At 42.7% G+C, this 17,163-nt stretch overlaps 1 protein-coding gene across 2 annotated transcripts in view; it reads left to right on the top strand.

The window, feature by feature from the left end:
* igsf21a (immunoglobin superfamily, member 21a) overlaps positions 1–17,163 on the top strand; it is a 149,161-nt gene that overhangs the window by 60,002 nt on the left and 71,996 nt on the right. The window lies entirely within an intron of this gene.

Below are 17,163 nucleotides of genomic sequence, written 5' to 3'. Positions count from 1 at the left end.
TCTCACCATAGACTGTAAATAACAAGTTAGCGTCATCCACTGGATTGTGGACTGCCATTTTGATATATAGAATGCCCTGGTAGCGAACTGTCAATCACCTTGTAGCCCCGCCCTAAAGCACATCCTGCTTTATGGTCTATTTGACTGTGAATGGACCATCATTTACTAAATGAACATTATGCTGTAAAACTAGAGATTGAGACCATAAACTCATGTTTACAATGTTTACTGGGCGAATAAATCAAGTATAGTAGTCAGAGTTGTCACCCCCTGCTGGCCATTAGAAGAAATGCAAGTGGAAGGCCCTTCCATATTGGCTTCACTTCTCAGACTCATTGTAAGCCAAATCACAATGTTGTTTTTATTAAATCTAACCAAATAGTTTTGTTTCAAATGACATTGTGGTGTGTTCATAATGTTTTTTTGGTCCCATTTGCAGACTTTTTCTGTACTAAACCAAAACCATGACCTTTCCCTAACCTCAGCCAATTGCTTTTAAATGCCGAGACATAACCCCAAAAAACAATACTCATGCTGTAGTTGCTGCTAGCTGATATTGAACAGCAAGATCTAATATTTCGACAGTAAACAAATAAATTCAGTTTTTGATCATATTTTTAACATTTTGCCACCTACCAGATTACGCTAAGCACCAACCTTTCCTTAATATGTTAATACAAAGTAATAATAGTCATTATAAAACGTATTTACCTTTGAAAATTACCAGTGCTGATCAGGAGATTTCTGTGGAGCACGAGGAGAATAATCATCCAAATGGTAATTACAATTAGCTTGTCATAATTGTTTGTACCATATTTCCCACTTGATCACAAATTGAAGAGCTTACTGTATGCGAACACAGTTGGGAACATCAACACCGCCAGGTGAAGAGTCAAAAATGTTCATTACCAGTTGGATTTATATTAACGCAGTAAACGGATTACAAAAAGCAATATCAAATTGTAGAGTTTATGCGAGAGGCCTTTGATTTTCATCGTAATCTTGGGCAAGCTGAGTTAAACACTATGACGTTTCCATCCATTTCTTCCTTTGAGACGTGACCTTTGCTTGAAGGCTTCTATCCACTCGTCCATCCATCATCTTCATCCAGGCGGCTTGAGAGCAAACACTCGATAGAGTATTAAAAGGTTAATCTGTACTCTAGCTAAGAGCACCAATTTTAGAGCAGCGGTTGTTATGTATACGCTTTAGTACATACAGTACATCATTGAATATGTGTATTTCATTCCTTTGAGACTTGCTTTTGACCATTCATATGGAAGCACTGGTTTGTTTCCATCTTAAAAAGGTGTGTTTTATTTTCAGATTTTCTATTGCAAAACATATAAATTCACCTTTTGTCCAAGAGAGTTGGTTGTTTTTGTGACCCTTTGTTAATGGAAAGTCCAAGGTAAGTGTGGGGTGGGGGGGGGGGGGGGGGGGGGGGGGTGGGGGGGGGGGTCCAAGTCCTTCTTCCCGCATTCTTCAGGGAAATTTTCATGCGAACCTTTACGGAAAAGCCCTTTTGCACTTTTGTGGTTTTTGAAAATACTTTGGAGCCGTCATTCACTGTGTGTGGGAGATGAGGTAGCATTGAATGTGGTTTTTCATCTCCCCTGCAGATTTCCATGCATATTCTATATCACTGAATATTATACACTATAGAGGAGACATGGTATGGAGTTTGAGTGGGTTTCCTTTGGGCGCTCAGGTTTCCTCCCACACCCAAACATGTATCATGTAACCGGCCCCATCCGGCATCTTGGTAAGTAAGACGCAGGCCAAATCCAATATGTTGTTCATGAAATCTGATTTCCATAGCGGTTCGCTCGAGGCCCGAGATACCAACGAGATGGAAATTGATGATTCACCGTGGCGGCTATCTAACGCAGATAGCTGAAAGAGGAAGATAAAAAAAAATTTTTTTTTAAAAACTCAATACATTAAATAGTGGCTACAACAACTTTCTTTGTTCTTTTTTTTTAGTAGTCTTTGGCGCAAATAATAATCGAAATGCGAGAATCACACAATTGTATCCGGAAGGAACAAAAATGGTCAGACTTTGGTCTTTTTATATATATTTTTTTCTACAGTGATAAAAAGCAAACAATAGTCTAGAATAGGCTTTTCAGTGTGGGACCCCCTGCTGTTTCAGAGTGACACGCTAAAAGCCGAGAGAGCTCCTAGAGCCTTCTGGCCATTTCAAAGAAACTTCAACGTGGCCTTGACAATGCTTCTTTGTTTTGTGTTAACAAAAAAGAAGGCAAAAAGTCCAGGTCATTACTGAATTACCTAAAAACTCAAACGCTCAGTCGGTTTTGTAGTCCTTTAAACTTAATGTTCATGCACATCTCGTCCATCAGAAGTACGTACACGCAGCACTGTTGCTAAGCAACCATCGGCGAGACGGCGTTACAGCAACTCTTTCAGAAATGGACGTTCTGCTTTCTGTACGTTTCTCTGGGCGGTGCGCACAAATACCGTACATTTACGGGGAAAATACTGGCAGCAATTTCAATAGGAAAGGTTTTGTACACTTTACAGTAGTTCTGCTGTACCTTTATACGGTACCTTTTTGTAATCCCCGTAATATGTCACCACTGAGAAGTGCATTACTGTGAAAGGAAACACTGCACCGACGGATCGTGGGAGCAAGTGTTATGACTCCCAGGATGCATTGCCTTCGCAGCAATATGCAGTATGGGCATAACACAGCAGGTCGACATTATAATTTCACTGTAAATTCCCTTTCGAAATGCTAGTCTGCAAAGTGCTGTATGGCTAGTTGATGGGCGTTCGTATCAACTCTAATGCGTTCGTATCAACTCTAATGCGTTCGTATCATTAGAACGGGTTGTTTAATACAGAGTTCATTTTCAGTGCAATGCAGATGCAAAAGGCACACACTCTATACGATACATAGCAGTGTGTAAACGATGGGTCTGAATGACCCCCGCTCACCAATCAGAGACATCATATGGACTGGGGGTTCACTCAGAACCAGGCCAGCATCGCAGCCGAGGGAAGAAGAAAAAAAACAATTAGAGCAGAGCCTCACCCTCCCCAGAGGATGTAATGCATGTGGAGAGAGATAGGTTTTGTAATAGAATTTTTTTTTTTTGTCCGTGTAAAATGAGCTGCTGACCTCTAGGTCCAAGACACTCAAAGACATCAGAGGAGCGGGACAGCACACTCCCAGTGGGGCTAAAGGATATTCATCCAGGACATCATTCTCGCGCCTGGTGTGAGTCATACTACCAGCCATGACGGGCTACTCCTCATGGTAGTTATCGCCAAAGAGCCTCTGAGGGTGTTCAAAGGGGAGATTGCGACTATGCAATCAAGCTCTTTTTTTTTTTCTTTCTTTTTTAAATGCCACGAGTCCCGAGCAATTGACACCATCTCTGGTGCGGCCGTTGAATTGGTGTTGCTAATCATGTCATCCCGACAGATTAATGGGGAGGTAATTTATTTTATTTTTTTAATGAATGTGGAGCTTAATAAAAAGAAAAAAAAGCGAACATGTTTGTTTTTAATTGTTGGTGGTTTTGTTAATTGAATAAACGTGTCAGGAAGTCAGTTTTGTTCACACACTAGTGAGTCATTTTAAAGTCCTATAAAAAAGCAGTTTTTGTAATGCTGCTGTGGAGAACATTGACTTTTAGGTTCACACAGGACACGAACAGCGGTCTCGTGAGTGAAAGTCCTGTGTTTTGTAGGTGTAAAATAGTATCATTCTCAAAAATAACAACTTGCATTACTATTTGTTTCAAAATTTCAATTAAAAATAGTACACTTGTCATTATTCATATATATTCATTGAATTTCTGAAATATTTGTCAAAGTTCTCGTGGTTAATTAGAAAATCAAGGTCTGTTTGAATCACAAATATGTTGAATTTAATATGTTAAGTTATTCCAAACTGAATTGCTTTGTGTCAAACTTCAAAACTGCAAAACAAATTATATATGAAAGACCAATCCTTCATATATATATATATATATATATATATATATATATATATATATATATACATGTTTTCTCTGTATGCCGTCTTCAACATGGTGTATCTCATTAGGGCCATTATGATGTTCCCAACATTCCACGTTCCTATAACTCTATAAATTCTGTAAAATGTGTGTGAAATATGATTCATTTAATCTGAATTTGCACATAGATTTGTGTGGTGATATATTTATATAAATGCAGAAACACACATTTGTAACAAATACTAAATGTAAAACATCATAAATAACCTTATCAAAATATCCAGTGAGTAGATGTACAGAAATCCCTTGAATTGATCATCTATATGGTTTCTTTAGCTCCTCTTGGAACAATCATATTCAACAGCTAATCTTTTGGCAAATCATCTTCTTTGTTCAACTTTGTAAACTATAAAACAGGCATGTAAATATTGAAAGGCTATTTTTCCACCGTTCTCATGGATCGCTCGGCGAACAAATTATCTCCCCATTAGCTTCCTACACGTTTACGTCGATCCGCCGACGTTAATCAAGTTCGCCTCATTTGCCGCGGCCGCCCACGACGTGCACATTGCCTTTTGATTCCCGTCTTTTTAATCCAGTAGTCACAGTCAAAACCAAAAGATCATCAAAAAGGCCGTGTTTAATTTAGCGATTTACTCTGAATCCACGAGTTATTATGGCAGTGTTGGGGTTAAGATAACAAAAGGCATTTTGCACACGCGTACCACGACTGCGCCGTCGGCAGTGTGTCCCACAGAGCGTGGCAACTTTAAATTGTCACACGTTTTGGTGGGTGTCACAAACTCGGTGGTGGTCCTGGCAATTATTGCCACCTCCCTCCCTCCCTCCATCCCTCCATCCCTCCCACAAAGCCACAGCAGAAAGCCTCTCCGACTGGAGAAATGATAGACTATTCACATTATACTAAATTGACTATCACCCTTAACCTGACCTGCCACCGTATTATTGATCTTGATCAAAGCGTGTAGGTAGATGTGTCATCAGCATACATTTCCACAGACCTTTCCAGGGAGAGAGGAGACAAGGGGAGCGCCGACGTTATCTGCGAATGCTTCGTGTACACTCAATCTTAATGGGAAAGTGGAAACACGGGTTTTGATCTATGACACCATTACATTCCTCAGTAATTTATGTAGATCTTTTTTTTTGCCTCAGATTCCTGGGAGAGCACAGCCATTACGTCAAACTTAAAGTGGCTTTAATAGATGTGTTTATAATAACAATGGAGCTCGTGCAGTAAGCACTCACACAGACAGATGTGGTCATAAACGGCTCGCACAAGTGATGGAGAAAGACGCCGCCGCATTCGACTAATTCACTAATAGATTGTATATTTAATTACTTTTGAGTTTGAAAACCCTATCCATAATCATGCTGACATTATGTAGTTTGACTTTGGGCCTTGCAACAACTTTACTGGTTCTACACTGCAACTTATCCTCATATAATGATTCCTTTGCCATCTTCAAGTGTTTTCCAATCAAAGGTCCATTTCTGTTTGTTACATGCAAACATGTCTTAACTCAGTCAGGTTTAGGCAACACAACTTCTTGGTTAGCTTAAGGAAAGGATTGCGGTTTGGGTTGACGTAACTATGGAAGTGGTTTTACCGAAGTACACGAGTTACGTAACGAATAAATCAACGAGGACTTCTCATTTCACACGGGCAACCAACAGCGGTCCATCCAGCCCACTGCCGGCACTCATAAAGTCCAGTAGAGGGCGGAGCCAGTAGAGGGCGGAGCCAGTAGAGGGCGGAGTCTGTGTGAGCTACAACCATGGTTACAGAAAGAGAACTGGATACAGCGTTGGATGTGAGGCCCCCGTTCATTCATATGGCGTCACGTGACACACCCGGATGTTGTAGAGCGCGGCCACTACACAACATCTGCTTCAAAGCGTATCGCTCTTCCTGGAGGCTTGGCGAGAACGAATGTTGCAATAACGTAACCCAAGTTCTACGAGTGCAGTTGGAGGGAGCCCTCTTCTAAGGTGTTGAGTATTTCTACTCCACTGTATTTCAGATGTAGTTTGTACTTTTATCTGAAAGCTATAGTTACTGGTTGCATATGATGTAACTCTTCACATACTGCATAGGATCAATTCATAAAATAGGATGCATTAGAAGTTAAACTGTGTTTAAAGTAGTTTAAATTAGCTCAACCTCAACCAGCTTTGGTGCTGGGTGAAAAGCATCCATAATACTATTCCAATAGTATGATACATATAATATATAACTCTCAAAGAAGCTACTCTGCCTCTCTGTGTGAACTTTACTTTAATTAGTTAATTCTGCTAATATCTTTACTTACTTGTGACAACGTAATTATATTGCAACTCTTACTTAATGAAGGATAAGAATACTTCCATCTCTGTACCGGGTGGATTGCCTACTGTATGTGCTTTTAAGTGCTAATGTGAACTTGACATGTCTTTTCGCTGTATAATACACAGCGTTAATACGGCATTTATTGTTTTATCAGCTGGGCCACACTCCACTAAACCTCCCTGTATCCCCCCCCCCCCCCCCCAGCCCCCCTTTTACACACACGTCGTGCTCCAACGCCCTCTGATTTACAAATTGAACACTTTGTTTAATCCCCTTTTTATCCGTATGTGATCCAACCATTTAGCATCCCAAGCCAACGGAGATATCTACGTAATTTAAGTTTGCATGGCGTCTCGTCTCCCCTCGCTGATGCCGCGACGTGTGGCGGATCACGATCGATCGGCCACGGAGGCGGAGTGTCACGGAGTGTCCCCCCCCCCCCCATTGAACCAATGACTGCATAGATGAATATAAGGAGAGGTTTTAAGGTCATTTTATACCTCCCAGCAATGTTTACCGGTGGGTTCAAGCCTCACCTGGCTAGACAAAAGAAACAGAGGAAACATTGTCCTTCTGTTTGCTATGTGCGTCATCATATGTTTATGTGATGAAGAACATTGGAGTGTCTCCAGCACCTTTCACAGCCATGTGAATGTATAGATCGTGTTTGTTCTGCACACGCCCCAACAGATCGGCTGTGTTGCTATGAAAAAGTGTGCAATGAATAAGGATGACAATTCCTGCTGTTTGTGATAAGTATGGTTCATACCCCCATGGAGTGGAACTACTTTGAGGTGTCCTAGTTAAGATAAAAGCCTGTTTCAAGGCCTTGATTTTGGATTCACAAAACTGTGGGAAGTTTTTTTTCTTCTTTTCTTTTTTATTTATGCAGCACCTGTGTAGTCGCAAAGACAAAAAAAAGAAGAAGATAAAGAAAAAGAACCATAGGCTTTTTGGATTACAGCTGCTTTAGATGCAAGTGGCGCAGCTATATTTCCCACACTTTTAGAATTCCATTCACAGTGACATTTTACAGGTTATTTACCGCTGTCAGGAATCCGCTACGCCCAAATCACAAACAATGGGGCGTTGAAACCAGCTTTCGGAGCGGAGTGGATTTTGCATTTCATGCAGTGCCACACACACACACACACACACACACACACACACACTCGGCGTAACATACCTCTTGAGTCGCCTTGGCATTAAACAATGGTGGACATTTATTTGTTCAAGTTTGATAAAGCATGACGCCACTCATCTGTAAAATACAGTTCCGTTAAATGCCAGCACATCCTCGGAGCTTTGCTTTCTTTAAAGGGGAGTGTGCGTCGGAACATTGCCAACTGATGCATTTTATAACGTTAATGAACTTGTCAAGAGTCTGGGATGATGCACACGGCATACGACACAACAGTCTGTCCTGCCCTCAACCAAAGCCCTTAAATATTAAGCATGTCTGTGTGTGTGTGTGTGTGTGTAACAACAGCCAGTGTACGGAAAGTGCTTTCATTAATTGCAACCGAGATAATGAGCTCACCGTGCAACCGCCACATCTGCCGCTTTCTTTTCTGTCCTTTATTTTTCAGGGGGCATTGTGCCATTGTGGCAGTAAAGCCGTAACAGCGACAGACCGACGGCTTTTTTTTCCTATCTTATTTTGGTTTGAGAATTTCATTGGTGTCACTTTTTGAAATGTGCTAAAAGTCCTTGGAGCTCCCTTTCATCTGAGGGTCTCCCTGATAATTATTGAGAAAGCTGTGATACTGGACTGCATTTTTGGAGGCCTGCATCTGCAGCTGGGATTTCATATGGTCTGGGTAAACCCTTTTTCCTCGCTGAGGAAAATAACGGGAGGCATTCTGAACCAGGCAGCATCATGCAAAATGAAATCCTTCATTTCCTTTTTTGGTTGGGTCTAAAAAAAAATTAAAAAAATAAAAAAGTCTGCGAAACACGTTTAGATTATTTGCATTTGTTTCAGCATTGCCCTAATTTGTTTAACCAAATAGCTCACTGACGCTCGCCCCTGTTGACCAAGTCACAGCCGAGTGAGCAAACGAGAGAGCACAGAAATCATAGCCCCAAAAAAATGACCACGGTCTCCATTATGAGCAGCGAGACATTGATGCAAGTTTATGTCCTTTTTCCTGTCTGGTTATCTGGAGGCTTCTGAGAGCTCCAACCTTTTCAGCGTTTTGACGGAAAACAACAAGATCCCCTGATGAAGCCGGCTTGTCTGTTTTGCTTAAGATATCGTTTTTCTTTTACCTCGCGATGTAATCGCAAGTGACACCGCGAAAGCGTACGTGAAGCTCGCGCCGTGCGTCTGCGGGCGGCGGCCCTCGCGGGAGTATTCTCAATTAAAAAAAAGAAGCTACATGTTCTAATCTCGTTTGACGCAACCCTGGCGCAGCCGGCCTGACATGTACACTCGAGCGGTAAATCGCTCGCTGATAGCCTCCCCCGTACGCGGCTCCAGATTACCCACAGTGCACGGCGAACGTCGAGGCTTTGAACGTCGGCGTCGGTTAAAGTGGACAAAAGTGCGTACATTTGAAATGATTTCTTATGCTCTTCTATTTTTTTTTGTGTACACATTAACTTAAGAGTTAATTGGCACTCTTTCAGACGTTAAATATGTACACGCGCCTTATTTAAAGTGTACATCACGCCTTCACTCACATGCGACATTTAGATTTTAAAGGAACTTGATTCACATGCAGCACAGTGTCTCGCCGCTGCGAATCAGGTATTTAAAATGTCTCCTTGTTTACTGGTTCAATTACATCGTTCAAATGGCCACATAAAATGCAGGGATACATTAAAAAAAAAACTGTTTGAATTTATGGCATTAGATAAATCTGCCACGGGGGTTTGCTTTATGCATCTTTTTGGAAGCTGTTAAGATATCTCTGAGGCAAGCCATTTTCTCTCCCCGGCATCGAGACGCATGCACTGAATGCACAGCTCAAACGAACTCCCTGATAAATTGAGTTGAGCCCAGTGACAGAGAGATAAACTGAATTGTAAAGCAGCTGTGCCGCATTGATAGAGTGCTCTGACACCAGCTGTCCTTTGCAAACATCTCCACCGGGACACTTTTTAAAAGATAAAAACATCTGATTGGATCCATCAATGCAGCTTAAACGCAGATTCAACCCCCCTCCTGCAAGTCTCCCCGGCAGCCTCGCATTTTGATTGGAACATTTGCGTATCTCGGGGGGAAAAAAAAGAAAACACGTTTCGACACGTCAAGTTTCATCCCTGCAGTCCATAATATGCATAATGTAGAATACTTGGTTAAGTGAAATGAACCACCCTGCTAGGTGAAACTAGGAGCCTATTTGGGCCCCCCGGCTCTTTCTTTTGTTTCGGGTTTGCTCATCAAATCTAAACACTTGTGAGGTTGGCAAAAGAGATGCAGGAGCCTCTATTACAGAAACCCACAGTGTATCGGAAGATTTGTTTTTCTTTGCATTGGTTGCAAAACACTCTGCTGACAAAGGCCTTTCTTTAACCGACTTTACGCCGCTATATATATATATATATATATATATATATATATATATATATATATATATATATATATATATATATATATATATATATATGAGGTGTCAACAAAATTATTACTCGACCGGAAAAATAGTGTCACGCGGCGAAAAAAGAGCAATCTCACTTCACGGTGCTTTCTGTATTATACCACATTACGCTATGGCTAATTCACGAGCACAAGTCATTTTCTTGCAATCCTCTGGACAAGCAGCCATTAACTGCACTACAAGGTTATGAGCGTGAGATTAGCGAAGACCTTTGGTTGCTTTGAACTAATGCTCTTGCTGCATTGCTAGTAACAAATTGCTCCAACGTTCCAGGCGAACTCTGTAAACCATCTCATGTAAATTCCACTTTTCCTGCACTAAAGAGCTCTAAGTACCTGCATCCCACAATTAACGATGACCTCAACGAAAGAAACCGACATCCGTCAAATATCTTCCCGGGGCCTCGCTCGCTAAGTGAGGAAAGTATCGCTTGTTTCCACACATTCGTTTCACGGCTTTTGCTCTTAGCAGACTCAAAGTGATGTGCACATCACGAGGAAAACAAACTAACGAGAGCAGATTTGTGGATGGGGGAGAGGAAGATTTTTGCCTCTTTGTGGCGTTAATATTGTCCGCTGCGTTATTAGCTAACGTTGCGTCACCAAATGACCAACACCTCCTATAAACACGTATTTTTCTGGCTTTAGTTCCCAGGCGATAACGAGGTCTCGATGCTCTTTTCCCTTTCGCGTGGCGAGGCTGTGATTTCTCTTTTCATTGCTACAAGCAAGTAAACGTTCTATACCTTGACATGCTTGCAATGTTTTTTTCTTCGTTTCATTGCAAACCATTGTCTTTAGTAGACACAGGAGGGGGCAGCGAGTACAAAAGCTTGAAGGGGCGGGGGGGGGTGTTGTGCTTGCAAAGAGATACTCTACCTTCCAAAGAGCCTTCGCGCTGAGAGGGATCTGGTGTTCATCATTAGGCCGACTGATGGCTCGATGTGAGCAGAATGTGCCCAGAAGGAAAAGGACAGAGATCAAATGGGCAGCTTCGTCTCCCAAGTCTTGTCTGATTAGTCGTTCGGTCCAGACGCCTCACGCCGAGATCACACCGGGTCGGGCTTCTGAGTCCATCTCGGGCACCAAAGAATGATGCAAGGCAACGACATGCACTTGTGGCACCCGGGGGGGGGGGCATCATTTCCCACGCTCTTATCGTCCGCTTAGTACCCGCCATCACGAGCCAGGTGATCTCAGTAGCCGATCGTGGCCAAAGAGGTGTGTTTGGCAACCTGGACCAATAGGAAGCCAGCATTACGGTGAGACAATGAACGTGTTTACAATATTTACTGTGAGAAGTAGGGTCGTTTACTCATAGACTATTATCAGACTTTTATTTTTTTGCAACCAGAGGAGTCGCCCCCTGCTGGCCAGTGGTAATAATGCAGTCCAGACCCGGAGTGTGCCGCTCTATGTTAAAATGCCCAACTTTACAGCAGAAATAAACACGTTTAAAAATACTGTCAACCATCCTCCCGTGGTGAAGAAACGATGCAGGGCCTTCGTCAATTGAGAGGAAGCGGTCACATGCACACGTATATTGGTCTTGCTCATTGTTGGGGGTCGCGACCCCAACCAAAGGAAATCGCGAGACACGTCTCAGCAGCTGCAAGACGGTTCGGAGAACAGCAATTAACAGAAGCTGCATAAAAAGGTAGCGCTTAGACATAATCGTACTTCCTTCTCTCCACTCTCTGAGCTTGTTTCTTTCCTCCCTACTTACTGGATATGATTAACTCTTTGTGCCTTTTAAAATGTATTAAAATAGAACGGGGGAAGAGATCTCTCTTACGGTCAAGCAGTAGAAGCCGGAGGCATCATGCAACACAGGGGATTACGGATCACAGGAATAAGGCATGTCTTGGTTTTAAGGCATCACAAGCTCCTAAAGTTCCCCATTTACTTTCCTTGACTAGCAACACACCAGATGAGACTTTATTTTTTGTTAAAATTATTATTAAGAGGGTCAGATATCTCAGCCCGGGGAAAGTCAGCCGCCCCCCTACCGTTTGATAACCCACCAGGGAAATGCGGAACGAATGTGCTGCTCGGGAAAAACAGACGGTTATCATTGGAGAGACCCTTTCATGTCAACGGAGCGGGAGTCAACATTCCCACGGGGGAATCATTTTACATTCTAATTATGACTGCTAATAATATTTTGATTCACGCAACAACTCTTGCTTTAAATGTGTGTGTTGGGGACATTGACGTGGATCCGATTCATTTTCTAGCTCTTCAACGAAATAATTGGCCTCCGCTGTGAGCGCACGATATCCCTGCTAATAAGACACATTATGCATGATTTCCGTCACTCGTCTTCCATTTTGACCTCTTGTTTACTTGGAGGTAAATGTTCAGATTGGATTCTCCTTATACTCCAATCAGCATGTCGGCGTTCTGCGACGAGAGGATACGCCATTCCCTCACGGCATCCTCGTACAAAATGAATTGCGGGGGCCGTATCCGAAGAAACACGCGCCGACATTAGTGCAAACTTTTTTACCCTTTCACTCATCGTTTTGTTGTATTGATTTGACTCGCTGTAAAACAACAAATAAATCAATATCACTGGGATAAATTTTGGCGCACTTGATTTGTGAATCATCAGGTCGACGTTTGTGAAGTGGCCGGCTTCTATTTTCCAAGTGAGGCACTTTCAGGAGGAAATGACCGCGCTCTCCCGGAGCAGACATAAACGAGAGGAGTTCACAGATTAATTGTTAAACGTTTGAAATATCATAAATCTGCATGAATCACTGGCGGGCAATGCAACAGATGTTAGCCGGGAGGTTTCGTACTAAAAAATGCACCAATATTTACACAGAGTTTTGGTGCTTAATGAATGCTGTGTCACCAGTGTTGTATTTAAGTTATGATATTAATATACAGAGTACAATAATGGCATCAGGTTACTGCCAAATGCGGTCTGCGCTGTAGACGCATCAAGACAAAAAGATAAAGCGGTGGAACATGAGATTAGTCGTGTAGACTAAATGAGGAAAATAGAGGGATGCGATATTAAATTATAATTTGTGTTCCTCAGTACTTAGCTCAGTTGAATGAAGAGACAAAGTCACCCTGGAAACAAGCATTAGGAGTAAATAATATGAGCCACTGTCTGCTCCCTCAATTCAACTCAAGCATGGCTTATTAAAAAATGGGAAAAAAGGGCCACATTAAGGATTAGAAATTAGTTTTTAAGCATGAAATGAGCCCCGCGCCGTACAGACAGATGAATGTTTCGACCGACCCAACGACTGTGGATTTGCATGGGGCGCAAAAAAAAAAAAAAAGGTTCTTCAAATATGAACATTAATCCCTGCAATAAACTGTCTTAACGCTTCATCGCTTTGATGAATAAATGAGAAAGCATATGAAAAAAGAAAAAAAATATATATATACTGTTTGATTTTGTAGGTGAAATCCATCATTCGGTCAGCTTTAACCTTTTAACACTTTTATCCTGCAGTAATCACGATGTGAATTTCTGCTTTCAACCAATTTCTGTCGAGAGGATTTCTCCAGTGATACATGTTCTCACAGTGTAAAGACACGCAATGCATTATCATAATAAAAAAACGTATCAACCCCCCCTCCCCCCTCACAAAAAACAAACCTTTTGTCTATTTTAGCATTCTGCCAAATTCAGCATTTTTCGTCGCGTGCTCGCGACCTGCTTTATGATTTATGCGTTGAATAACACACCCCTGTGTATCCATCAACCAGCACATGCAGATGGTGGCTCCGGCTATCTGGAGGATAAGGAATAAAAAAGAAAAGGCGGAGGAGGGGAGAAGTGTGAAGCTGACAAACATATGCAGACTCGTTATGTCCACAGTGGCCGTGATGTCTTTTATCGCCATCTGTTTTCCTATTCCTGAGCCCTCGTGTGCTATAAAAAACCCCACGTCTGGACATACGTTGGGTGAACAAAACTGCGCCATTAGTTAGACAATCTAACCATTATTTATCTTTACTCCTGTACAATTAACTTTCAACCAGTCAGACTTTTATTTTTTATATATATATTTTTTTTAAAACAGACGTCTCTCACCATAAGAAGCACAGCGGCGTTTAATGCCGACGGGGGAAAGAAAGATGGCCGAGGAGAAGGTTGCGTTAGCTGCTGCCAGAGTTACCGATGTCCACTGACAACCTCCACTTTCTTTATTTCAACGTAAGTAGTTGAGGCCGACGCGTTTGACATCCATAACTTTGTAACTCGTAACACATATAACTGCTCGCTTTGACACGATACATTATCGGTGTTCAGTCATCCTCTTTTTTTTGGGTGCAATTTTGCATATCGAGCGACGTGCAGTGTCTGGTCGTGGCGGTGGAAAAAAAAAGAAGGGGGTGAAGCGAGGCCGCGGTAGCCTCGAGGTCGGATGGGCCGAGCGGTGAGTCAGACGTAAGGAACCAAACAGAACAGTCATAACACGAGAGAGGCACATGCATTACATTAGACACAAAAGAACTGCATTTAGGTGCCTTTTGACAGTCTGTTTATTTCAGGTGACCTTGTTTATTACAAGGTGATGAATAGGAGATAACATAAGGGAGGGGGAGGGGGGGGGCTGCAAGATGTGAGAATTACATCGTCAGCCACAAGTTGGCAAAACAAAACAAGCCTTGCAAAAATCCAGCAAAACTCACGTTAATGAGTTATCCTTTATTGTTATTATAATTACATATTTCACAGTGTGTGTGTGTGTGTGTGTCAAATCAGAATGAATACAGTATAGGCTTTATTTATCAGTGGCTTATACAAAGACTTACATCTTTTTTATATATCTCTTGCACATTTTTGCTCATCAATGCCACTTCAATTTCTCTTTCTGGTTCCTACAGTTTTTTTTCCCCCACGATACACGAAACTACTCTCATTATATGAGGTTTCACACAGTTTCACTTCAATTATTGTTTGTTGTGCATTTTTACCAATTGTGTATTGATGACGTATCGGCACGCAAAATATTGCAACGCTGTATCGACCCCCCCCCCCCAGAGTACTTGTTCAGCCTGCCAGTCGTCTGATAAAGACTTCGTCAAAGTGAGGCGTGAGCGAGGAGTCACCTAAAGCACATTGATCAGTCAGATTAAGGACGAGTACCCACAATGCCCGGCTGCTGCATCTCATTACCTGCCCGTCCTTGATGGAACTACGTGATGTGTAGTTGAAGTCAGCGTATTACATAACGGACCGGCTAATTGCATCGTTACGCAATCCTTGCACCTTGTACTTCTTGCCTTTAACGCTCGCAATAATTAAGATGCTATATTCAGATCCGAATGCCTGCTGTTGTGTTTTTTGAGTGAATGCGTATTCATCTTTCTTATCGGGTTCTCTTTTTTTCGTCTGTTATTTATTTTATTTTTTTTAGAACATCCTGCTCTCTGTGATAAAAAAAGAAACAGTAAAGGCCCTTCTTCTTCCTCGCATTGTTATCATCAAGTCGTGGCAATGAAAAAAAATTAAAAGAAATATTCCTCTTTCCTGTGCGTGCATCGTCTTTTTTTGCCATCATTAGCACTCTGAAATGGTTAGCATTCACAGAGAGATGCCCAGAACAGTTTTTTTATATTGTTAGTTAATCAGCTTCATTGGGCAATTTGGAGATAAGAGCCTTTGCTTGAGGGCATCTCAATGCTAATTGTTGAGGTAGATGAGTGATTCCTTTGCCCCTGATTTTCTAAAAAAAAAAAACGCTCTTGGAAGCTGGAGCCACGCCACTTGCGTTTTTCTTTTAAAACTCCGGCACCATTTCCCTGCCGTATAGTAACTATACGGTATGCTAACCAGTATACTGCAGATCCACAGTCTCCAACAAGACTGACCCACTTTGATCTCGTCACGTCCTCACTGCCAGCCCGCAGACAGGCGTGTCTTCATCATAGCGACAGCGATAATAACCATCTCCGGATGGCCTTCTCTCAGATTGCTTTCGATAAAAAACACACTTGCATAACTGACGGGAATTTATACCCCCTGGGCCCGCGCCTGACCCTCACCCCGGCTCTACCTCCGGGGTGCAGCCAGCCGGTTTCCCCCGTCGGTGGCACAGCTTCCCGTGAAGCACCGGGCTCTAATCCCCTTTATGTCATCTGGCAGCAGCCAATCACAACCCCTGTTTGCATTCTGTAATATTGGAATGAAAAGGCCACGACGGCAGAGCGGCGAGCACGTGACGCTAGTAACGACGCGCCCCGCCCCCCATGTGACTTCATGAGTGTGTGTATAAGACCCTCCACACGGACACGTCAAACCTAAAGATACAGATTTCAAAAAGAGCCAGAGGAATAGAAAAGAAATAGATGTTGCTTGCTACACAACGGCGTATGTACGGCGTGTTATTTACCGTTACATTGGAACGTTCCGCTAAAAGGCGGTCGATACGTCGTGCGTCCACGTTGCCCCGAGTCCCGCTGTTACGTTATCCTTCTAACAAACGAATGATCTGTTACGTTATCTTTAATCAAGCCGTGGCGTCGCCTTAAACCAACATCAATAGTTTCACATTGACGTGTGCGATAGGAGGCCCGTATGAAACCCAATTATGAGACTTATTTGTAGTCCAGAAACGCTGCGATTCGACAATATCCCGCGTTTTTTTAATGCGGGAACGCGCAATGCCTGTTGGGGCTCTGAACCAACTACCCTGTAAGAGGTATTGCTAAACTCACCTCCCCCCCATGTAAACGTATAGCGTCCGCTTGAAAAAAAAAAAAGAAGAAAAATCGTCACGGCACCGTCGGATGAGTAAATCTGAGCATAAAAAAAAAAAAAGAAAAACGGTATCCGTTCATGTTCGCTACAGCAGCCTGAATTAGCCGTGGCTCCCCCACTGAGAGGAGTGTCAGGCAGCAGGTGGAGAGGAGCCCGTCATGTGAAGCATGAAATCCCGTTAACAAAAGTCCTGTGTCACTCAGCGGCCAGCAGGGGGGCGCAGCGCGCCGAGCCGTAAGGCGCACAGGTTAAGAGGCGGGGTCGGCCGGTGCCGCCGGCTCTTGATTACCGAACCAAGATCAACATTACCGGCGCCACATCCGCCGCGGGGCGCGGCCGTCACTTACGGACCTCCTTCCGTCAGCAAGGCGCGCCTCATGTCAACAGCTCTTAGTGCCGCAGACTAATAAAGTTACTACACAATGCACTTTTATCCTGCTGCATTGTATATTTGTGTGGTTTTATTACAGCACTTTGCAACACTTTC

The sequence above is a fragment of the Cyclopterus lumpus genome, chromosome 5 (genome assembly GCF_009769545.1).
Source record: "Cyclopterus lumpus isolate fCycLum1 chromosome 5, fCycLum1.pri, whole genome shotgun sequence".
Classification (NCBI taxonomy): domain Eukaryota; kingdom Metazoa; phylum Chordata; class Actinopteri; order Perciformes; family Cyclopteridae; genus Cyclopterus; species Cyclopterus lumpus.
The sequence above is the reverse complement of the archived record's forward strand: the minus strand, read 5'-3'. Positions and strand labels throughout refer to the sequence as shown.